General features: G+C 44.5%; 1 pseudogene across 1 annotated transcript in view; it reads left to right on the top strand.

Moving 5' to 3' along the window:
• Positions 1 to 20791, top strand: part of LOC144373415 (coagulation factor XIII A chain-like) — a 49095-nt pseudogene extending 28304 nt beyond the window's left edge. The window contains exons 6-9 of the transcript XR_013433094.1: positions 2193 to 2296; positions 3880 to 3968; positions 12630 to 12782; positions 20445 to 20791. The product of XR_013433094.1 is annotated as a coagulation factor XIII A chain-like (transcript). The remainder of the gene's footprint in view (positions 1 to 2192; positions 2297 to 3879; positions 3969 to 12629; positions 12783 to 20444) is intronic.
• The last annotated feature ends 4308 nt before the right edge of the window (positions 20792 to 25099 follow it).

The following is a 25099-nucleotide window of genomic DNA, read 5'->3' as shown; positions in this document are numbered from 1 at the left end:
CAATCATATCCTCACCTACTGGATTACTCAGAGATTGAGAGAATAGACCTGGCAGCTCTACTATTAACTTGCTGCGTGTCCTAAGACAAGGTTCTTAACCTCTCTGTGCTTCAGCTTCTTTTCCTGGTAAACTGGGGGTAATTATAATAGAACTCATATGGTGCAGGGACCATGGGATATGCTAATATACACAAAGGTTTTGGAGCTGCGCCTGGAACAAAGGATTGTTGGGTGTACTACTTGCGGGGACTGCCTGCCCACCCTAATTATGGTCACTTTTTTGGGGCCACCCCACAGCACACTCCAACCACCAGCACACAGTTCCCCACACACACCACAGTTGCAATTTCATGCTTCCACGACTTTGCTTTACTCCCTGTGCCCATCTACTCCATTCCCCTTTAGGTTCTGGGACTCAGACAATTCTCACTTTGGAAGGTCTTCCCTAAGGCCCCAAGACAGTCCCTGCCTGAAACCAGTGGCACCCCAAGTGAGTGTCCTTTTTGGCAAGCGTCACTTCAACAATTGTTTCTTTTTTTTTTAAATTTGAGTTACCCTCCCTAGGGCACGGGTCACCCCCATCTCTGCTCTAACTACATAGATACTCTCCTCTACACCTCTCGGCAGACCTACAACGCGCTGCCAAGTGGGGTGCACCTTTGTCATTCCTCCATTCTTTATGGGTAGGAATTTATGTCATGATCATCTCAGACTCTCCAGCACCTAGCAAGCTGCTCAGTGCATAGTGGGTGCAGAGTTAAATTAGTATCTCTTAATTGAGTCGATCAGAAATGAGCTACACTTGCCAAGTGCAGTGGCACACCCCTCTAATCCCAGCAGTTCAGGAGGCTGAGGCAGGAGGATTGCAGGTTCAAGTCAGCCTCAGCAATTTAGCGAGGCTTTAAGCAACTTAGTGAGACCGTGTCTCAAAATAAAAACTGAAAATGGAGGGGTATGTGGCTCAGTGGTTTAAGCACCCTTGTGTTCAGTTCCTGGTTCCAAAAAAAGAAAGAACTGAGCTACACTCTCAGGAGAGATGGGACCATGTGCAAGGACAGTTAGGGACAGAATGGTGGCTGTTGGATCTGAAATTCATCAGTGCCATAAACAAAGATGGCTGTAAGTCCCTCTCGCCATCATTAAATCGTTATTACTATATGAACATTTTCCATAGTGCTCAGAGGTTAATGTGCTCTCATTTGATTCTGAGCGATCATATAATTTCAAATCTTTTCAAAGACATAATAATACAATTCACAATGACATTTTATTCCATGTTCTTGCTTCAAGGGTCATATGCAAAGTTCTGTGGAATTTTGCCTGGCCCTTACCTCCTGGGTTGCCCACCTTTGATAAAGGGTAGAGACATTCACCCTGACAACCTGTTCTTCCCGTTGAGCACCAGATGGGAATGGCCACAAATGGTCGAGAATTAGCATCAGGAGCTGATGTTATAGTTTCTATGGCAATGACCTAAGACTGTAAATACAAGTATGTATTGCTTATTAATTGCTACAAAGGAATATGCTTTTTATAGTTGAAGCTATGTACAAGAAATTCAAATGATAAGTGTTTCTGTTTCAGTCAGTATCCCCTTTTCCTAGAGCATAGAGCAAGAACTGTTCCGTTAGGCAGAAGAAAATGGTTGAGATCAAAACTGTTAAACACACTGATTGAAATATCTCTGGGTGACCTTGAAGCTGGTCTTAGTGGAGGGAGAGCCATAGCCAGACCTGGAAGTCCCTGCATGGGGTGCCAACAGGAGCAGATCTGCCCAGCAAACTCAAGCCTGGGGTCCAGACTATTTCCAGGAATCCCCAGATTTAACGTAGTCCATTCCAATTATGTGAAGCTGGCAAATGTGTGGGGTCACGTTGGGATTATTGTTATTATTATTATTATTATTTGCAGGGAGAGGTGGGTGGGGGAGTAGATTTCGGGAATTGAACTCAGGGGCACTCCACCACTGAGCCACACCCCATCCCTATTTTTTATTTTATTTAGAGACAAAGTCTCACTGAGTTGCTTAGCACCTCGCTTTTGCTGAGGCTGGCTCTGAACTCGAGATCCTCCTGCCTCAGCCTCTTGAGCAGCTGGGATTATAGCATGTGCCACCACACCTAGGGCTTTTGGATTTCTTGAAGCACTAAACCTGGTGTGAAGTTTAACCTCTTCCGATTGTGTTTTCTAAGGAACTACCACTGCTGGAACGAAGCGTGGATGACCAGGCCTGATCTTCCTGTGGGATTTGGAGCCCGGCAAGCTGTGGACAGCACCCCTCAGGAAAACAGCGACGGTAAGGCTGCATCATCCTTGGGGAAACGTTCCCCTGATGACATTTATTTCCATTTTTACGTTGGCATGGCATTTGGGGTCTGGGCAGGCGTAGGGTAGGTACTACCTGTCAATCAGATTCAGTTTCATTTCAATAGTCAGCTTTACCCTGATGAGTTTACAACTTTCAGAAAAAGAATATAAAACTTCACATATATAATTCATCTACTCTTGCTTTGATAAGCAGTTTTGAAGACAAGAGGAAAAAAAATAACTATGTAAGCATTTTTAGTAGGCTATAAAATACAGTTCAGCCTTCCCTGGTCCACGGTGATCGGATATAAAGATAGAAAGAAAATAAAGAACTTGACAAATAATTATAGATCAGTCTTTAAATTGTTCTTCCAGAACCTGTTTTTTTTTTTCATGTCACTTGATTCCTTTCAAAACTTGGGTGTGTGGACGTTGGTCTTCTAATTTGCCAACGCTATGAAGCGGTGGCAGCCATGTCTGACCCTCTATTTTCATAAGTCCCTCAGCCCCCATTTCTCTTTAATAAGTTCATACAAAAAAAAAGTTAGTGAACTGGGGATGGTTGATAATCTATGTCTACTTCCTCAGGTGTTGATAGGAGATAGCAAAATGCATACATATGCATTTATGCAGAAATAGTACCTATTCATAGTGGCACTGTATTCTAAGACTTGGCTGAAAGGAAGAAAGTTTAAGACTTTCTGCCGTGCTGGGTTGTAAGTCATGAGACTTCCAAGAAGAATGGCAGCTAATCTCTTAGTAACTATGGTTAAAATTTAAAGAATGTTAGAAAAGTAAACATGAACCCCCCACCCCCCCCTACCCCGGGCTTTCCGAATGCAGCTTGGGCATTGGCCAGGGTGTGTAGTTAAAGTCCAAATTCTATAGTTAAACTTGACATAGGTCCAGGATGTCCAAAAACACAAAACAAACAAACATCACACCTGCCAAAGACAATTAACATTCCCAGCATACCAGGAAGTAGTTTAAAAAAAATCAAGGGAGAGAAATGAATTACAGTAGATGGGGTAGAGAGAGAAAATGGGAGGGAAGAGGAGGGGAGGGGGGATAGTAGAGGATAGGAAAGGCAGCAGAATACAACAGTCACTAGTATGGCAATATGTAAAAACGTGGATGTGTAACTGATGTGATTCTGCAATCCAATAAAAAAAAAAAGGGATAAGCCCTAGGAGGCCAACAGCTTCATACAAACGTACTTTCGTCTTTGTTTGTAGGTAGTAAAATAGATGCAGAAATAATGCTGCCAGGTTCTTTCCCTGACTTCCAATTTCGGGTTGAGTTTCTCTCTTTTTAAAAAAAATGTTTTTAATTGTCAGTGGACCTTTATTTCATTTATTTATATATAGTCCTGAGAATCGATCCCTATGAAGCTCTTTTGATGACACACAGTGGTCATCTACCCTCTCTTGCCAGGGAAAGTATGTGGGGAAAATCAGTGATAAAACCAAGGCCTGGTCTCTTTAGTGCCACGCTCAGTGCTATGGCCTGTCCAGTATGTGGGCAGGATTAGAGACAGAAAAAACTCATGCCATCTTCCCCTGTGTGACCCAGGCATATACCGGTGTGGCCCCGCCTCGGTTCAAGCCATCAAGCACAGCCACGTCTGCTTCCAGTTTGATGCACCCTTCGTGTTTGCAGAGGTGAGTGGAAAGCCGGAGGAAAGCACCGTTTCCCTTCCCGACCTCTGAACACTCGAAAGGATAAGACGCAAGGTTGTGACGTCCCCATTCCCAGGTACAGGGTGTATGCTTCCTGTTTACAAAGCTAATTAGACAGCTTTCCGACCTTCAGGATCTTAATGTTAAATGAAATTCTTATTTAATGGTTTTCTTTCCTTGATGTTTCTCAGTTGTTTTTCTACCAAAAGCAAATAATCTCCTAACCTTAGCTGAGTTCTCTGTGCCCACAAACTCACTGGTATCAACGGCTCCAGAGAAATCAAAGGACTAACTGGATCACTCAACTGAGATTGGTAGAGACAGTCCATGAATGGAAGTTTCAGGGTATTTGTCTCCCGTCTCAGGCCAGCCCAGCAATCTGTGTAACACAAAACACACACACACACACACACACACAAAGTGTGGTCTTTGGGCACTGCAATCCACATCCTACTACTCCAGGCTCGTTATAAGGAGGACAGAGAGGGAGGTAAAAAGGGGGCTGCTCCAGTGGAGAAATGCAACCCAATTAATGGGTTCATGGGACCCTTGGGTCAAGAGTCTGAAATTGCAGAACGGAGTAGGGGCCAGAGGAAGAGGGAGCCATTGAAGGGTGCTCCAAGGAGAGCACCCACAATCAAGTGAAATGTAAAGAGGTGTCAGGTAAAGAAGGCTCAGCTAGGAGGCTGCCCAGGGGGTGAGGGGATGTTTGAAAGGCTGAGAGACAGAACTTCCCCGGAATATATTTGCACCAAAAAACACACTGAACACTCTCTCCCGTGCATTGAGTTCTTACTAGGTAGTCACTTTGCCTACCCTTTGATGCTCTTAGCAATCCTTTAAAATGGGCATTAAGATTCTCCCCCTTCTCCAGAAAGGAAAATTGAAGGAAAGAGTCTTTAAATGACCTTTCCACCCTCATCTAGCTAATAAATATTAATCCTAAGATTTCAGCTCAAGCTGGTAAGTGCTACAGGCAGCGTACGCTAAAAGGAGTAAATGGTCATTAGTAGTGTGTGCCAGGCCCTGTGCTGTGGAACTCAGAGGCTCCTGCCCTTGGGAAGCATGATTCCGGTTGGGAACCATGAGTGGTATGAGGGCACCCTGAAACTAATCAGGTGAGCAGTACAGTCAGCATAGGACCTGCATTTATGCCTAGAGGTGCATTAGCTGGGAAACTGCACCCAGGAAATGAAGCAGAACATCAAAGAGCACAAGGCACTGTCTGAGGAAAGGGGGACCCAGGTACAGACAAGGATGATACCCCATGAAAGTGCACATGGTCCCCCACTTAAAATCGCTCCATCTGTGATTTTTTTCAACTTTGCGTTGGTGCAAAAGCCATGCACATTCAGTAAAACCCATGCTTCAGAGTTTGAATTTGGACCTTTTCCTGGCAGGATCCTCTTGGGTGATGCTGGGCAGCAGCCACCAGCTGCAGCTCCTGATTAGCCCCCATCAGGGAGAAATAAAACCAACCCCAAAAGGCCGTGATGCTCAGCTGAGGCGCTTGACAGGTCAGGTGTAGTAAATCCATTTTCAACTTTGGATCTCTCCAACTTACAATGCACTTATTGGGGCACAACCCTATCATAAGTCAAAGGACATCTGTGTAGCCCTAGTAATAGGAGCAGAGCAACATGGGGTTGCGTGGGAGAGATTATTAGTACTTATTTAGGCAAAGTGTTAGAAAGAGGAAGGAAGGAATTTTAGAAAGAGGGGGATGACTGGAGCATCCTAATGCCACGTAGGACAAATCAAACGCTCTGCAGACCAGGGTACCAGTGAGGCACCAGGCTGTCCCAGGCTGTCACACCATGAAGACTGAAGGAAGTCCACTTGGGAAGCCTGATGTCCTGAGAGATTTGTCCTTCATCTTGGAAGCCAGGGAGAGACCTCACTGAGGAGGAGTGGGAACCAGGGCACTGGTGGCCTTGTGGCACATGGATGGGATGGAACTGTCATTGGAGGTAGGGGACCAGCCAAGGGGCGGAGTTACCCCCTCCCTGCCAGAGATGACAAGACACAGGACAAGAGCAGGGGAAGGAGGAGGCGGCATGGAGCATGGAGAATGAAGCAGGTGGTAAAATAAGTGTCCAATATTCAGACAGCAAAATCGCGGATCTGAAATCCATGAAAGGAGCTGCTTTCCCGGCACTGTACCTGCCGCCATTGCAGCTTCTAGAAGTCTCCGGAGACCGGGCTGACTGTACTTGGAATATTATCTGTTTGATTTCACTTTGGGATTTGAAGATTTGTACAAACCTCCCCAGCTGCCATCCGATAGTTTACAATGCTCTGAGAAGCTCTTAATGGGAAATCTCTCTAAAATCCACAAAACCCTCTTTTGATATTTTTTTATTATGCTTTATGGCTGCGACGAAGGAGAGAGGGGAAGGCCCTTCCTGCACAGGCGAACAGACTAATGGCTGCTAATGCAAGCACTTTGGGCTGTTATTAAATATAAATCAGGGTGTTAGGAATGTCATAGGGATTTGCAGGTTATAATCACTTCCCTCTCACCCACCATGGAGTTGTGCTTTGGCAGTGGGAGGGGAAGCTCTGGGGCTGAAGTGGGGGCTGAACAGAGTTGGAGGACCGCACGCAGGGCAGGGCGCAGGGCAGGGTGCAGGGTGTGCCTCACATCGGTGGCGCTGGCTCCTGCCTCCCCCTCCTCCTTGCTACATCACCCTCCTCTTGCTGTCCCAGGATTTGCCTGTTCTTTCCTCTCATGGTGACCACGGTCTCCATCATCCCTCCCTCATTCCTGAACCAGGTCAAGCATCATGTTCACTGACTTATCTTAGAGAAATGCTCATGGAGAGAATCCTCCCTTCTTTTTTTCCATGGAGGAAAGTGATCCTTCTAGATTTCTAGATTTCTGCCAGCCCTTGAAGCCTGGTTTCTGACCCCTGCCCAACTCATGCCCTCTTCACCATGGTGAGTCCCTCCAGCTCTGAAGGTCCTCCTGCCTCTTCTCTCCCCAACCCAGGGTGGCCCAGGGCTTCTAAAGAGATGAGAGCAGAGGGCCTCTGTCACTGGGGTCATCCGAGTCCCCAGGCTCAGCAGACACTTGGGTTCTTAGCGAAGAATTCGCTACTCCTGTTAGCAAGACATTTTGCAGATTGTCTTTGAAGATGTTGCTCTTCCATCTTGACTTCTGATTGGCTCGCTGCCTGCTTTTCGCATCTCATTCCAGACCCACACACGCATGTGTACATGCATGTGGGAACACTCTGGCCCACACTCTGGGCTCTGAGACGACTTTTGCAGCAGCCCTGATGGCCCCTCAGGTCCTCGTTAACCACCCCCACAGCTCTGGAGGCTGTTCCTTCCCTACTTCTGGGCCAGTCTCCGTGGCAACTTGTGCAGCTGATTCTTAGTAGATACTTTGCTCTCAATTCAAACTTGTCAATGTTTGAAAACTTGCAGCTTATCTTCTAAACATCTTCCATTCAGATCTAAAATAATTCATCCATTCATTCAACTAAGAGATAAAACTTAAGAATCTTTTTTTTTAAGTTTTCTTCTTATCCTTCATGCATCTTGTTGGAAATACCTTTAAAAATAGCCCAGATCCAACCATTTCCCTGATCACCGTCCTTACCCTCTGAGCTCTACACACTGCACTGAGCTCTCTGAAGTTGCCTCCTAATTCACCTCCCTAACCCTGCTCTTATTCTTCTCCTATCTATTCTCAAAAAAAAAAAAACAGTCAGAATTATCCTTTAAAATGTAAATTCAAAGTTGCCCCTCTCCTGCCCTGAATCTTCCAGGGGAAGATTCCTAGCAGCCTTACAATTAAATTAACTACAAAGCTTCCAGAGTTTCTGAGTGACGCAGTCCTTTGCTTTCGGGACACCCCACCGCTTGCTGATTTCCCTCCAGCCCTCTTGATCTTCTTTCTCTTCTGGAAGCATCCAGACATGCTCTTGAGTTTTTACCCACACTGTCCTTTTGCCTATGAGAGGGACACTCTCCGTTTGTCCTCTCCTCCTATGAGGGTGGAGGACAAATTTGCATGTCCTGTTCCCTCACTGCATTCAGGTCTCTGCTTCAGTCACCTCTTCAAAGAGGTCTTCAGTCTCCCCAATCCTACTTGAAAGATTGCTACCTGCCCTGATTTTTTCCACCTGCCCTGCCTTGGTGTTTATTTTCACCTTTCTAAAATAGAAGCATCAGGAAGGTAGAATCTGTTGTATTCTCACTGCTGAGAGCATATTCGGTATCTACCAAATTGTTGTTCTTTCATTGTTGAATGATATGATCAAGCAAACGAGCTGCTAGAATCGCATTGAAGAGAAGTGCTAGCAGTTCTGCTGGGCGAAAAGGCATGTGTACAAAACACAAGAGAGCACACTCGGAGGCCTGGGACAGTACAGTCCCCAGCTGAGGACAGGGCCAGCACAGGGATGTTTAACTGGTGATTGTACCAGGAAGGTCTCCTGGCCCAGCTGGGCACCCACTGCCTCCATATGCTCCTGACAAAGCAGCATGCTCTCCTCAGATATTTCAGTGAGGTTATCTCCACTTGGGAAAAAAATGGACAAACCAAAGTCAACTCTGTCCTGGGTCCTGAAACTAAAAAAGCAAGTCCACCCTCAGCAGAGGTCTCAGCTTCTCCCAGCTGTGCAGATGCGTTTATATTCTGTGGGTGGAAGTTTGCAGAGAGAACCCTCGAGCCTCTGAGGCCTCAGCCCACCTTTGCTGAGCTCCTGGGCCTCTGAGAAATGACAGAAGCTACATGGGAAGTGCTTGTGTCTGACAGAGAGGCGAGGGTGTTGCATCAGGAAAGAATATCAGATTTCGTGTCAAGATGCTCAATTTGACATGAGCATTACCCCTTCCATCTGAAGAGGTAGAACTACATGATCACTAAGACCCTTCTCCATTTAAAACAGGGAGAATAAATAACCCTGAAACCTGAAGAGTTTCCATAAGTAACTCTACCAACCAGCCCTGTGAAGAAAGTATTATGTAAACTAGGTTCAGAGAGACTGAGTAACTCAACCAAAGTCACACAGCTCAAGTGCAATATTCCTTGCAGTACACCCTTGAGCTTAACAATGGTCCTACTATATAGAGTCATTTGGTCTTGGTGGACCCTATCATTGGTTTTTGTTTGTTTCTTTGTTGTTCTTTCTTAAAAGCCCCTCAGTGATTCTTCTATAAAGAACCATTAAACTAGTGGCCAAAACTGAAAAGAAAGCTTGCCAATGTCACTTGGAAAGAGGACTTTCCCTCCACCTCCCACCTCCAATATATACACACACACACACACACACACACACACACACACACACACACACACACAAAATCCATCCCATCTATGTGTTTCCCATTTTCTCTCTACAAGGGACAGGGTTGTTGGGCTGGACTGGGATTTTAGCCTCAATTAACTTCTTAACCCCTGCTCAAGGGGAGCCCAGGATTTGCCACCTTGATATTTAACCTTGTCTCTCTAGAAAGCCATGAGCTGCTGTGAGGAGGGCTGTTATTAAAAAGGCTATTTGTTTCGACAGCAGCAGGTGGAGGAGGAGTGCCCTGGGCATTCATGGCCCCCTCCAGAGGGAATGCCAAAGTTCTCAGGCAACTCACTTAAAGTTTCCTTAACTTATTTCTGAAAATGACAAATATTCCTTAGATAGGTTCTCTGTCCCTTCCTGTCCTGATGCTTGATTGCATATTTGAGACTTTTATTTCATGTGGCTAGCACCATTGAGTTCTGCTGAGGACTGGGGTCACCATCAATTACACTCAGAAATATGAGTCTCAAGTGTGGAAACACCAAAGCCCCAAGCCTAGTAGTATTCATGGCTCTATGGGGTCATATGGAGGAGGAAGTCGACTATGAAGCCCAGGTACATCGACCATGGGCCAGCCCCAGGTGAAGCCCAAGGGGATGGACCACGGGCCAGCCTGGGATAAAGGTCAAGAGGACAAACTAGGAGTTGGCTGAGGGCTTAATACTTCTCCACTCACTCTAAGCCACAATCACTTTTCCTGAGCCTTCTGAGTTTTGGCAATCTGACGTCTAAAGTACGGATAATGATGTAGACCTCACAGAATTGTTGTGTTTCAAGATATCCTTGAAACATTGTGGATATTCAGGAAATGTTAGCTACCTCCTTCCCTAATAGAGACCAGACTTCATGAAAATTCACAACATTTTGTGGGAACATGGAGAAAATTTGATCTCTGTAACCTCAATTTTAAAAGTTAGGAATACAACATCTTGTTTCCCCGGTACCTAATAATGGCCATTCCATTTTTACTCAATTTTGAGATTTTTCAAGTCATATTCACATAGATCTGATCTCAGTCTGGCCTCAGAGCTTCTATAAGGTTGGTAGAACAAGTGTAGTTAATTTTCATGTTATAGAAGCAGGAACTGAAGTTCATAGAGGTTAATATGACCTTCTCAAATGAATGCACTCAGGATCAGAGCGTCTGGTAGCTAACCCAGTGTCTCTCTCAAGACCTTCCTCCCAGGTGCTGCACCTGCCAATCCCTCTGACTATCTCAGTCTTCCTTCCCTCCATTCTTTACTTCTCAAACTCCTAAGCATCTTACATGTTTCAACTTGGTTGCTACTTTCTAGCCAATCCCCTTTCTCTGCCACCATCCCAGGTACTCCCAAGTATCTTATCTTCCTAAGGTACTTATTATACTGAAATGCAGGAGTTCATTAAAATTGACCAATACATCTTTTAAAAATATAATAGACTTAGAGTTCCACCCAAGACCTTAACAACACATTTCCTATTTTTTTTTAAAGTTATCCAGGGGATCTTCATGCATGAAATCTCCCTTACTACTGTGTAAGCCTTATTTGGAGGGACCAAATCTATTCTGTTCATTATGAGAATTCTGGCACTTTGAACAACATCTGAGAATACTATTAAATAATGCATACTTATCAATAACATGTGCTGAGTGTGAGCTCTATGTCAGGCACCGTGATAAATAGTTTGCATGCATTTATTTCAGTTAATACTGCTGGCCATCAAGAAGGAACTATTATTACCCTACTTAAAGAGAAGGGAAATGAGGCTGAGAAAGGGACTTGGAAAATATATAGAAAATACATCATGAATATGTATTTTCATTTTCCTACCTGCTACTATGCTAATCAAGGAAACACCCAAGAAAAGTATTATAAAAAATGCAATAACAGTCTCTGGGAGAATCAATTTTCAAGCACAGATTTAGAACCTTGGAGGAGTTTGGGGATCATGTATTATGGTCCCACGATACTATTTCCAAGTAGCACATTTTGCTTGCTGAACCACCAAAAAAATTCCTTGAACTTCTCTTGGATGATCTAGTCTTATCCTTCTACTAAAATACTTTTGGCTGCAAGTTACAAAATTAATATGGCCCACACAGTTGGAGATTTGCTTTTCTCATTTAAGAGACCCTGCATCAGGCAGTTCCAAGGGTGGTTTAGCCACTGAATGGCATCACCAATCCCGCAGACCCTCTCCTCGTTCTATTCTGCAAGCTTCTGATTGGCAGTGGTGTTTCTCTTTACTGTCCTGAGGTGGTTGTGGCAGCTTCAAACATCACTTTGCATGGAAATATCTGAAAGCAGGAAGAGAAAGACAGACTCTCCCACGTACCTCTCTCTCCTTTTGCAAAGCAGGACTTCTTTCTGGGAAGACACCTGGCAGACCTCTTGTCCTAGAAGGAGGTCACACCCTCTACCAGCTTAAAAGAGGTGCAAGAAGGTGAGAAATGGACATAAAATTCTTCTGGCTGTCTCAAAAGTGGCTGCATTTACCAGTATGAAAATGGGAAAAGGAGATGGTTGCTGCTGATAGCCCCAGCCCCAGATAGCCTTCATTTAAATTACTCATGAGTACTCAGATGCATATTCTTACTTCAAAATGATCTTACAATGAGCGTGGTCCTAGGAATCCAGTGCTGTTGAAGAAAGGGATGATGCAACTCTAGGGATCTCTAGATGTCCACCCCCATGGAAAGTTAAAGATTTTGGTGACAAGAACCTTTTGATTTTGCCTTTAAAAAAATACAGACATAATATTTGTACATCTTTATGTATACATGTGGTAATTTGATACATGTATACAACGTGTAATAAATCAGGGTCATAATTTCCATCTCTTCAACCATTAATTATTTTTGTGTTGAGAATGTTTTACTCTTCTAGTCATCTTAAAATATATTCTAAATTGTTTTAATCAATAGTTACCAGACTTTGATAGACAGATGGACAGAGAGAACAAATTCCTCATCTCTTTTATTTTGGTGTTCTGTATTGAAATACTTTCCATTCTTTCCCAATCTTTAGTAACCACTCTTTCACTCCTTTCTTCCACAAGATTGACTTTTTAGTTTCCACAAAGGATAACATGTAGGATTTGTCTTTCTGCATCTGGTTTATTTCAACTAAAATAATGACCTCCAGTCCCATCTGTGTTGCTGCAAATGATAGGTTTTTGATTGTTGCAATGTCTGAATACTATGTCATTGTCTATACACCACATTTTCTTTATCCATTCATCTACTCATGGGCACCTAGGTTGATTCCATATTTCAGCTATTGTGAATTGTGAGTAGCGCTTTGATTGGCAACAAGGTCCTGTGATGATGACGAATGTTCTCCTCTCCTGTTTCCAGGTCAACAGTGATCTTATTTACATCACAGCTAAAAAAGACGGCACTCACATGGTAGAAACCTTGGATACCACCCACATTGGAAAACTAATTGTAACCCAAAACTTGAAGGAGACGGCATACATGATATTACTGATACTTACAAATTCCAAGAAGGTAATTTACCTCAATTGAATTATTTTTTTAAAGTTTTGCTCCAGTTCATACAGCATACAGTCACTGTCACCCTGAAATGTGTTTTAGAAAACACACTGGCATTTGAAGCATTTGGTAGTCAAAATTCTCATGAGTGAAAGACACATCACAGCTTCAGTTCTCCAATGTAGTTTTATTTGGTTGCTTGCTTTGGGCAGAATTCTCCTTTCCTTGGCTTGTGAAATGAGTTGGTTCAAAGTTGTATGTATTTAAACAGAATATAGAATATGTTCTTGTTGACAAGGACTTTCATTTTAAATAATCCTTTTAGAACACATGGTATAACTAATATAATCTTATCTTTAGTCCAATAATAGAAATTTAAATAACTGCTTCACATTTGTTTAGTACTTTACAAATTATTTTTAATACATTGTTCCACTGAATTGTCATAGAAACCCCATGATGGAGGTAATGTAATATTAATAGGTTAGTAATGTCTCACTAATTCAGGTCAATTACGTTGAAGGCCAGTTTCAATTATAAAATAATGTTATAGTGGGGTTTTTTTGTTAACTTTTATTGTACAGAATACTCCAAATGACACTATTGAGTTCAATTTCATCTCAATAAATACTGAGTGTCTCCACAATTGGTTTGGTGTGAGGCCTTCTAGCAGAGAGCAGGACATAGTTTCTGTCCCCAGGCAAGAGATAGGATTATTATTCAGAGAACAAAGAAGATGGCTACTTGATCCAACCAAAGGATGCAGAAAGTGAAGCTCAGGAAGAGAGGTCACAGACCTCAGCTAAAGAAAGCTGGACAGAGCTTCCAGGCAATAGGAACATAGTCCACTATGTTTGGGGTACTGCAGGCTTTAACAATGCATCATGTTCAGACGCCCAGTGACCAAAGACAAAGCTTCCCAAGGTCAATCAGGGACAGGAGGTGAGGATGTTGGGTGTCTTAATGGGAAACGTGGAATATATTTTGCAAATGATTCACCTCCAGATATTCTAGAGTTTGGCATTTATTTTGGTGAATGGATAAAAATGATAAGTAATTAGCATATACCTAAATATTTATTGGTATTCCTGAAGTGCTAAGGAGTGCAGGAATTGTTTAAAATATTTTAGACAGTCTCCTTGCTCTTATTTACAAAAGCAATTTGCACTATAAAGAAAAAGCTTGCTGAATTAAAAATGAGGGTGCCTCATGTTGGAAATTCAGAAATTTTGTCATTTGAACTAGTGAATTTTTACTGCATTTCTGAAAAGGTTGCTTCTCTCCTTCATTTGGTTATTATCATCCATGGCATGACATAGATAAAAAGGGTTCTCTTTCCTTCTCCCTGAAAGAAACGTTTAAAAAAAGCACAATAAAAGAAAACAAACAAGCAATGCCCTCTTATTATAGAATTACAAACAAAAAGATTTAGAAAGGGAAAAAAAAAGAAATTCCGTAGAAAATGTGAAAGAAACTAGCTGCAATGTTCTCTCATTAGATGTTCCTGCATTCATCTGTTCAACAGCTTGCACTTAACCATCTGCTACATTGCAAGTACTGTCTGGGGTGGGGGCTTGCAGGGACCTGCCTTCCTCTCCAGCTGCAGAAAAAAACAGAATCAAGCACTGGCCAGGCTGGTTGAGAATTGCTCGGCACAGGGCAGACAGATGCTGTCCCCAACCCAGACTCGGTTCAGGGAGGGCCTTGTGGTCCTCAGCATACATATTACTTCTGCTGTACTTACAGGGGCTGTCATCGTTTTCCAAGTAGATTTGAAGGAGCAATTCACTTATTCCCATCTTGGGGCTTGACTGACCCCCAGAAGGGGTGCTGTGGTTTATCCACCTATTAATCACACTGAATCAGCACCTCCTGTGTGCCAGCGCACTGGGTACAGAGCAGTGATGCTGAAGAATAGATTGGAAATGGCAGGGAGCACTGGGGTGCAAGTTCTCCAGGAAAAGTCAGGAAGACAGAGAAAACAGTGTGGACTTTCTTATTCTGGAAGAATGAAAGGTGAGCTCCTGAGCTCAGAGCAGTCAGCAAGCCACACAACTAGATGTCTTCTCCAAAACAGGCAGCAGAACGCAACTGCCATTAACTGTCAAGCTCATTGGTGACAGGTGACAGTGAAGCCCAAATCAGGAAGGGGACAGCATCCGATGCCAGGAGAGGAAAGATCAAAAGTATTCCATGAAAGAGAATTTGGGGGATTGGTTAGACAAAGACTAAAATAAATAAAATGCACCAAATGTTTGTAGGGAAGACTTCTGAGGTCCTGGCTTCCAGAATTGAGCAAGAAAACCAGGATCAGGGCGAGGTCAGTGTGTGTTCTAATCCAACTGGAAGACCTCCTACATCCACATACATAGTTGTAAGAGACCACCTCCCCCCATGCTGCTTCTGAGCTGGAGTTTGATTCCAGGTGAATAATTAGTCTCTTAATCAAGGTTGGCATCTACATTTCAAACTCTAATTTTAGAAAGGATGGCGTGGAGTGCTATTTGGAGAAGGATGCTGAGAATCCCTCTGAACGGTGAGGAGGGTGATGGATTGTTGATGTCTACCACGGGCAGACAGTAAAGGGCTGGCTGTGTGCGCGCCACTCTGATCTTCATAGTGAATCCCTCATATAATTTCTCTGCATCCATAAGCACTGAGTGTGGATACTGAAGCATGGAGTCGAGTAAAAACATAGAAAAGAACTTCTGACCAGACTTGGGGATCAATCATTTTAATTAATTAAATTGCAAGAAGATCATTTTTTCCACTTTGACAAATGAAAGCTTAATATCAATTTTATGACTTTGTTTTTTTTTTCAAAATATAAGATTCAGCAACTATAAAGCATTGAAAAACCAGAATTCGGAAAGCTTACACTGTAGTGATCTGTCTTCTTTTATAATCGTGTCTCAACCCCAGTCCTTCTTTAATACATTAATTATGACCCCTCTGTCACATATTTTCATCTCCCCTGCTCTTTCAATTAGCATTGCAGTATTTCCTACATTAAACAAACAAAAAATTTAGCAGGGCATGATGGCGCACACCTGTAATCCCAGTGGCTTGGGAGGCTGAGGCAGGAGGATTGCAAATTCAAAGCCAGCCTCAGCAATTTAGTGACGCCCTAAGAAACTTAGTGAGACCCTGTCTCTAAATATTAAAAAATAGCTGGGGATGTGGCTCAATGGTTAAGTGGCCCTGGGTTCAATCCCTGGTACCAAAAAAAAAAAAAATCACAAAATCCTTTTCAAGTGTATTCCACACCAAACGTGCCTCGTTGTGTCTTTGCAATGTGTTTTCATCTTGAAAGAGCTGCCTGAATGTAAATCCTTTCTTTCTTTTCCTTTCCTTCTTTTCCCATTTCCTTCTTTTCCCATTTGCACCCTGATTTCTGCTCCCAGCATATCCTGGAAGCTCTTTTTCCCATGTTTGGGTGATTATAATTTCTTCCAAGAAAAATAACAACTCTAGCTTCCCCACCTCATCCTCCCCTTCCCTCAGTCTAACCCCTGCCTTGCTGCTCAAGGATATTACCTGACATTTAAGCCAGAGCCTGTTATAGCACTGCTCAAAAGCCCTCGTTGTCTTCCCGTTGCACTCAGAGCTTTGCAATCACAAGGTCTCTTTTTGGTTGATTCTTTGACACTCCCCCCTCACTACACCTCTTGGCAATGCCCCACAGACATCAGACACAGCACCAGGCACACTGCTGCCAGTTCCTCCAGCAACCCAAGCTCCTGCTCACCCCTATGCCTCTGCTTACTGTGTTGAAAGACCCCCCTCTCCCAAAATGCTCCCTGCCCCCAGGCAGGTCGAGGGTCTCCTTCATATCCCCAGACACTCCACCAACATCTGCCTCAGCATCTGGGATGTGCGTGTCTACACTGCAATTGTTCTCCACTTGTCCCTTTGGTGCCCATGAGGGCTGTGTTTCCATCATGCCTGGCACTTTGCCTGAGACATCACGGAGGTTATCACAGCACCAAATGACCACCTGAATGGTCACCAAAACAGCACTTTACAGATGGGATTAATTGCATGTAAAATGATTTAAACTGGACTATTTAAACTTATCATGAAGATGGAAGCCTTCATAATAATTTTAAATAGTCCAGTTTAAATCTCTGGCTGAAAGCAGCTTGTGTCTGCAAACCCAGATCCTTCAGCCAGGAGGCCCCAGGTCCCTAGGACTCAGAGGCACATAAGACAGACCCTGTCCCTGGAGCTAGGACTCAGCAGGGGAGGTGATGTCATGCAGAGGCAAGTGCTCTGATGAGGAAAAGGAAAAAAAATACATGTGTTTTAGAGAGAGATGAGAGGACTAGGGTTTGGGCACACATTGCACAGAGCAGGGAGGGGCTCAAGCAGCTGACATTGGAGCTAAGATCAGGACATGAGAAGAGGCTTCATCCAACATAAAAAGATGGGATTACTTCCTCGTTAACAGGGAGATATTTTGACCTTGCTCCTGAAGGCTACAGAGGAATCTCAGAAAATGCAATCTCTCTTTAAATCACCTCTCGTATCACTACAGGACTGCCCGTGGCCCTGAATTTTTTAAGATACCAGAGCACAAAGGATAACTGCCGAGAAACAGGAATTACTCTGTCAGGCTCTGGGAAACCTCAAAATTCTCTCCTGCTGGGCCCATCCTTCCTGTAATAGCCCAGTCGGCCTCTGCCTGGCAGTGCCCTGCTCTCATGGCAGATGCTTCCCCAGAAGGAGGCCCAAGGGTCCACCAGCCAGGACATCTCTCTGGTTGCTCCCAGCTCCACACAAGCTTTTTCTCCTCACCTTCTCCTTCCACAGCCAGCTCAGCTTCTGTACCCAAAGGCAGCACCTCTCTCCTCTCCTTCCCGCTGCTGGAATTTGCCTCCTGCCTTTTACCTAAATGCATATTTGGCCCCCATCCAAAGTGCTGATCATTACTGCCCTCTCTCTCACGGACCCATCTGCCAGATGATGTCCGCTAAAATATCTCACAGCACTTTCTGCTGCCCTGGATCCACTGCCTGTTTCCCTTCATTATCTTCCTCCTATTGATCCATCAACATGTGCTGCAGCCAGTGCTTGTCCTAGACCAACCGTTTCTGGCACATTCTTGCAGTCTTGACAATCGGGGAAATTGTTCACACCTACACACACACATCCACGTTTGCACACAACACCTGCTGGCATTTCCTCTGTCGTTCCAGAGGGTCTTCCATTCATTATGCATCTACTCCCTGTGATCCACCTAACCACTCCACGATGAAGCTGTCCTGATTTTGCAGATGTGGCAATGGATGACATCACAGTGCCTCGCTGGTGGAGTTGTTGGATGAGGTGGTGCACAGGCATCTATCCCAACACCCGACACATAATTAGCACTTATTAGGAGTCATGATTAATTGGCTTCTTCACCATCACTGCATTCAATTATTCACTAAAGTAGAAGATAATATCTTAACATAATTATAAAAACCAGCATTCTTTATTTAAAGTGTCTTTTTTCTTTCTACTAGCCATTGTGGTGACTGGTTTTTACAAGTCCAGGAATTTGCCTTCAACTCTTCATCTCTGTCCTCCATGATGCTCGAGGATATCAGAAGCACCAAGCTCATTTCTGAAGCCAAACATTTCATGTAAAACTCTGTAGGGACAGTTAGCCTGGAGTCAGGCTAACAGGAATTTTCCTCTTCCAAAGAAAACCCTTTCTGCATCTCCCCCTGCCCTCATCTCCAACCCAATCACTTCAATAACTCTGAAAGACAGTTCCTCAAAACAGCATCCGCATCTCAAACTGCACAAGAACTTTGGTCCATTCCCACAAAACAATGGACAGCCCTTTAAACACAGCTCAGGATCAAGAGTATCTGAGATATTTGTGTTCAGGAAAATTGAACAGGTCTCCTTTCTGGAGTGTTTTTCTTAATTTTTTTCATTTTTTAATTGGTGCATTATAGTTGTACACAGTGGTGGGGTTTGATGTTACATATTTGGACATGCACACAATATAGCATTATGATTTGGCCAATATCATTCCCGATTATTTCTTCTTTCCCTCCCCTCCTCCTCCCTCCTGGTCCCTTTTCTCTACCGATCTCCCTTTGTTGTTTATGTGATCTCCTCACCCTTTCTTTTCCTGTTTCCTCTCTAATTTGTCCTTCTGAATTTGGCTTATTTCACTTAACATAATGGTCTCTAGGTTCATCCATTTTTCTGCAAATGACACAATTTCATTTTTCTTTATGGCTGAGTAAAACTCCACTGTGTGTGTATCTACCACACTTTCTGTATCCATTCATCTGTTGGACACCTAGGCTGGTTCCAGTTTGGCTATTGTGCATGGTGCTGCTGTAAACATTGGGTGTGCATGGGGATTCGAGCAGTGGCATTACTGCTTCTCAGCAAGGGGGTGAGACAGGACTTCTCTAGGACTTTTTATCTCATGCTGAGGGCCATTACCAAGTAGGAATGACGCATCGAAATTTCCTTGCCAAGTGTACCCCATGCTGCTTAGAGGACATTTGATGGGACATTGCATGCATGCTTTAATAAGGTGACCTTGCTCAAGGATCAAGGCGGATCCGGGTTTAGAGCTGATCAGGTTTGAGGAAGTAACCGGCTCCTTGAGTTTAAGGTGTTGCCAGTTTAAGATAATGGGTTTTAGGGAAATTAGAGGTTGAAGATTATTGCTGGGATTAGGGTGTTCCTGCTGCTTGTTCCCGTTGAGTTCTCATGAGATTAAAATGGGATTTGGAGATAGCCTCGTGGAGTAGGTGAATTGTGCGGGTAGACAGCAGAACGTGATTTCCCCTGGACCTGTATGGAGGCGGTGTGAGAGCGGGAATAAAGATTTGCTGTTTGAACCTACGAAGCTGTGTGGTGGCTCATGATTCTGGTGCCAAGCCGAGACATTGGCTTTGGCAATCTCAGAGCCTCTGATAGGCCTCAGAAGGCTGTGAAACTTTAGCTATCTCTAGACGACTCAGGGATATTCCACAGGATCTAACCCAGAAACAGGGAAGACTAGTTAGCATCTTGCCAGATCCCTATGTCCTGGGGTGGCCATGATTTGGGAAAACTTTCTGCACTCTGCCAACAGCCAACTGACCACCTTGGAAGGTAGAGAAGGGTGGGGCAGCAGCCCTCCAGAGTCAACACAGAAAGGAACAATTGAAAAAGGCCAGATTGGGAAGAGAAGGAAGAGGGGCTTGTATTTGGGAGAAGAAACATCCAGGAGCCAGAGAAAGCTTATATTGCAGGAGGCGGGACAGAAAGAGACAGCTATTTCCAAAATCCTTGCTTAGTGGACTCCAGATTCCAGCTCTATGGTTACTACTCAGGGCAGGAAAGAAATTGACACCATAATTTGAGACAAGTTTGATTTTTTAAATTTTACCTGCTGCACCCTGCACTAGTGGCCCTGGAGAAACAACCTTAAGAGCAACACGTTTAGTAACCTTCTTTCCAGACAGACCTTGGCATGGCCACCTACTCAACCAGCAGCCTGGGCAGGTCATCGCCTCTCCAAGAACCTCATTTTGCAGTATTTATAACAAAAATAATCACCAGGGAAGTGGTGGATCTTCCCAGGCAGCCAACCAGGGCAGTGCGGTGTGTTTATGCAGATAACCTTCTTTTTGGTGGATTGTATTTTTCCCCCCATCATTATCTCTGGGTCTTTTCTAGGTCAAGAGGAAGGGCAGCTGGCCCTCAAGACAGCGCTCATGTATGGATCTAAGAAGGCCCTCAACACAGAGGGCGTGGTCAAATCGAGATCAGACGTGGACATGGACTTTGAGGTGGAAAATGCTGTGCTGGGAAAGGACTTCAAGATCACCATCACCTTCCCGAACAACAGCTCCAACGGTTACAGCATCTCTGCCTATCTCTCGGGCAACATCACCTTCTACACTGGGGTCTCCAAGACGGAATTCAAGAAGGAGACATTCGACGTGGCGCTGGAGCCCTTATCCTGTAAGCAAACCAGGGTGTGCTTCTCTCAGAACCTGGTATCTGGCTCTCTGTCCCAATGACTGACAACGCCCACTCAGAGCTGTCTGTCAAATTCAAGTTCTCCCCAGAGCTCAGGAACGTGAATCACACAGGCAGAATTCTCCTATCCTAAAAATCCTCAGTTTTCATCTTTTCTATTTCACACATAGAAGTGAACACTGAAATGTTCAAAGCCAAGAACCCCGTGAGTCATGAGAATTAAAAGTCACCTCACTTCTGGCTACCCAAAGTGTGGTCCCCACACCAGCAGACCAGCCGTGTCAGTATGCCCAGGAGCCCCTTAGCCATGCAGAATCTCAGGACCCACCCAGGACTCCTGAATCAGAATTTGCATTATACTAAGATCCCATTCCAAGGGGATTGCACTGTACAAGAAACTGGGAAATGTGTCCAAATGATCCATCTCTGAAAATAGGCCACTTATTGGTATCTCTCTCCTGAGATAGGAAAGACTTTTGGTGTGTTTTGCTTTACTTACCAAGAAGGTAGAAAGAGATAAACTCTGCGTAGAGGCTGTTTCTTAAAATTGATTAGCGAGACGTCTAGGGAGAGACCCCATCCAGAGAGGAAGCTGGAGGCAGAACGTGCCATCCAGGAGCCGTGCAGGGCTTCCGGCTCTCTGCTGTCTCTCATGGGGCTTCCTACTCAGCCTTTGCAGCCTCCCTTGCACACACATTTTTATCACTATAAATATTTAGAATATTTTAAGCAGAGTGAGATCAACATGCTTTAGCTTGCATCCGGGATTACAGTTATGGCTGCTCTTATTTTTCCTGGGGTTGCTGGTATCAGTGGCCACACAACTGGCAAAATGACTCAGCCCAAAAGGAACTGGTCTCTGGGCAGAGCACGTGAAGTTGGGGGAGACTGGGAAGGACTCCAGATTTAGGGCTCCAGATTTCTGTTGACCTGACGCGTGGCATTGAAGGAAAAATGAAAAAAGGGAATAAAAGGTATGCACACAAGTTTTATAAAGCAGAGGCGAGCAAGATTGATGTGCACCCCCCGGCTGAAACACATGTCTTAATTTTTCTCAAAGTTTCTAGATCTGATGACTCTCCCAGCCCACAGTATCTCTCAGAAAAATGCAGAAGTATCTCTAAAGATTCTAATTCCAAGAACATGAAGGAAGTGAATAGGCCTAGACTCGGTAATGTGGCTAACGGTTAAGAAGCACCAGGGTATTTTCTTTGAAAACTAGAAGATTTAAGACTTTTATTATGATGATGATGATAATAATAATAATAAAGTGGCCCACCCCTGTAATTCCAGTGACATTAGAGACCAAGGCAAAAGGATTGCAGTTTCGAGGCCAGCCTCAGCAACTGAGCAAGACCCTAAGCAAGTTAGTGACACTGAGTCTCAAAACTAAAGGAGGGGGGCAGTGCTGGGGATGTGACTCTGGGTTCAATCCCCAGTACCTATGTACCTCTGGGTTCAATCCCCAGTACCTATGTCTATATCTATATCTGTATTTAAATATCCATATATCTATATCTGGATATCTAGATAAATAGACTGAGGAGGAGACCAGTCCTTGTAATTGTTTAGAACGGGAGTCCACCCCACAAACTTGGCCTCTTCTGCACACAGCCAGTTCTCTTTTTGTTTATCCACCATGGTATGACATAGCTAGCATGCCAACACCACACCACTTGGATCCTCTAGTCATTGGAATTGTGAGCCAAATAAACTCTTTTCTTTATAAAGTACCCAAGCTCAAGTATTTTGTTAGAGCAATGGAAAATAGATTAAATCAGGAGTAAAAAAATGGTGGATACAGGACATATAAGAACTCTTTATAAGAACTCTGTTTCCAGTGAGCTGAGGAGCCAGTGGAGGGTTTCTGACAGGTTTTAAAAGCTCTAACAGGTTTTAAAAGCTCGTTGTGTTGAGAGACTACATGGGGAGCAGGGCCCAGGCCTAGAGACCAGTTAGGATGCTGTTGCAATTTTTCACCTGAGAGATGGGGCTACAGTAACAGAGTAGTGAGAACTAGTCAGATCTGGGCATGTCCTGAAGGTAGAGGGCACCTGATTGGCCCTTGCATTGGCCATGTGGTGTGAGACAAGGAGATTGTGGAGGAAACTGCATGTGGCAATACCTTGGTGGGATCTCAGTAAAGATGAACTTCCAACATTGTGGGAAACTGAGCTGGGAGGATGAGTTGATGTGTTCAAGACCCCAAAGAGCAGCCAGAGGCAAAGGAGGTGACAGAGTCCAGGTCCCATCAGGCAATGATGGGAGCCCAAGGCTGCAAACTTGGCCAGTTCCTTTGCTGATGTCCCTATTCCCTATAGTCCAGCACATATCCCTGGACAGGAAAACAAACAGCTGCCTTTTTCCCCTTCACAAGGGTTCTGTCTGTCAATGCCCTTCGTGGTTCTCCAATTAAAGAATGAGCTTACTTGAGTTATGGACTAGAAGGCACAATAATTATTTTTATAATAATAAAAATGATCCCTCTGAGTCACAGATGTAGAGACAGCTCACCAAACCTAACCCTGAGTCAATATTGACATAGCCACGCCCACTCAGCCCATCCCAGGGCTGATCTTCAATAAGCAAAAGGGAGTCGGCAACTCTTCTTTTACTTCACAGATAGGTGGCACGAAATTACCTGCAATAAACTGCATATTGCCATCTGAAATAAACTGCCGTCCACTGCAAAAAGCCACGTCCTTGTAGACCTCACTCAAGCACTCTGAGGTGCCTCTGTTGCAAAGAAAGTTTTCCAAGTGGGATGGGAGACATACTGTCCAGCCTGATGATTAAAGGGTGTGTGTGGGCCAGAATCAGCTTAGGAGATCTGAATAACTTAAACCTCCCAGTACCTTCAAAGGTGCTATCATTTCCACTTGGCTATATTTAGTTTTCTTTGCTTTTTGGAAAAGAGTGGAGGCTGCTCCAGTCTGTGTCTCCCTTGGTTTTCCCCAGACACCATAAATGATATTGGCCTCATCCCAGCTCTGCAGCTCACAGAGTGAAAATCTATTCCTCCTTCTCTTGCCACGTTTAACAAACTTTATCTAGAACAATTTCTTGTGCAGTGGCAAAACACAGCGCTTACATAACAGACTATTTCAGGAGCACTGTTCTCTTGGGCTCCGAAACACAGCATGATTTCTTTAGTGCTGTGTGATTCAGGGAATGTGCTCCCTCTGAGAAGAAAGGAGTCCTGAAGCCGAGATTATAAGGGTAGCAAGAGTGTGTCCCACTAGCCTAAGAAACCTTGTGGTCAAACACAGCCCCTGTAGAAATATGCAGGGGGGAGTTCATTTTTTTATCACACTTACTGAGGCAGCTGTAGGCAAAGCACAGTGTCCTCTTAGACCTGACGCTTTTCCACTCTGTGCATCCAGACCTGGGGATGATGAACAGGTCATAAGCTCATTCGGGGTCATACTTAATGGAGAGAGGGCTGGAGTCTCACTCACTGGAAGGCAGGAGGACGTGGGGTCCAGACTCAGGTGCAGTGATGACTGCATGAGTGGGTCATTCGAGAAGCAGGATTCAGGGATCAAAGTCAAGGTAAGAGCCTAACTTCAAAGAATAGGCTCTGAATAGAGTAGCACTCTCCTGAACCAAGCCAACCCAGCCAGTTGTTGAGTCCTCATCTCCAATGGACTAATATATTCCAGCCATCTCCAGAGCTGAGGGCAGGATTGCTCAGCCCTGCTTCTATTGACATCTGGATACCTCTCTCACGGGGCTGTCCTGTGCCTTGTAGGATGTTTAGCAGCATCTTAGACCTCTACCCACCAGGTGCCAACAGCAACCCACCCCCAGCCTTTTTGGGACAACCCAAAAAGTCTCTGGACATGGCTATATGTCTCCTGGAGGGGATAATACAGCCTTCCATTGACAACCCCCAGTCTAAGATGGCTCATCTTTTTGGTTTTCCAGGAATCCATGCTTGATGTTCTTTGGATGCAGAACTTTCCATTTTACAATCCAAACTGTCCTAAATTTGCCCTAATCCTGCCAAATCTCCACCCCTTCTCGTGTCTGAGCCTCCTGTCCTGAGAGCTTCTGGCTTACACAGGCATCGCCTGACGTCTGATTCAAATTCTGACTCAGACGCGTGACGGAGTCAGAAAACTGGCTCTCGGTGATGGGGCTGCTGCTGGTGGGCTGCCACATCTGGAGTGGCAAGAGCCTGGGTGAGAAGGCTGTTCCCTTCCTTGCAGCCAAGGCTTTCCACGGGGCTGGTCCTTCAGGGCTGCCCCTGGCGGTTGGAGCCATGCTGCCCAACGCAGGCTGCACATCAGAGTCAGCTGAAGAACTTGAAAAGAAATGACTGATGCCCAGCCCCCAATCTCCAACAC

Source organism: Ictidomys tridecemlineatus, unplaced genomic scaffold (assembly GCF_052094955.1).
Source record: "Ictidomys tridecemlineatus isolate mIctTri1 unplaced genomic scaffold, mIctTri1.hap1 Scaffold_39, whole genome shotgun sequence".
NCBI lineage: Eukaryota > Metazoa > Chordata > Mammalia > Rodentia > Sciuridae > Ictidomys > Ictidomys tridecemlineatus.
The sequence above is the reverse complement of the archived record's forward strand: the minus strand, read 5'-3'. Positions and strand labels throughout refer to the sequence as shown.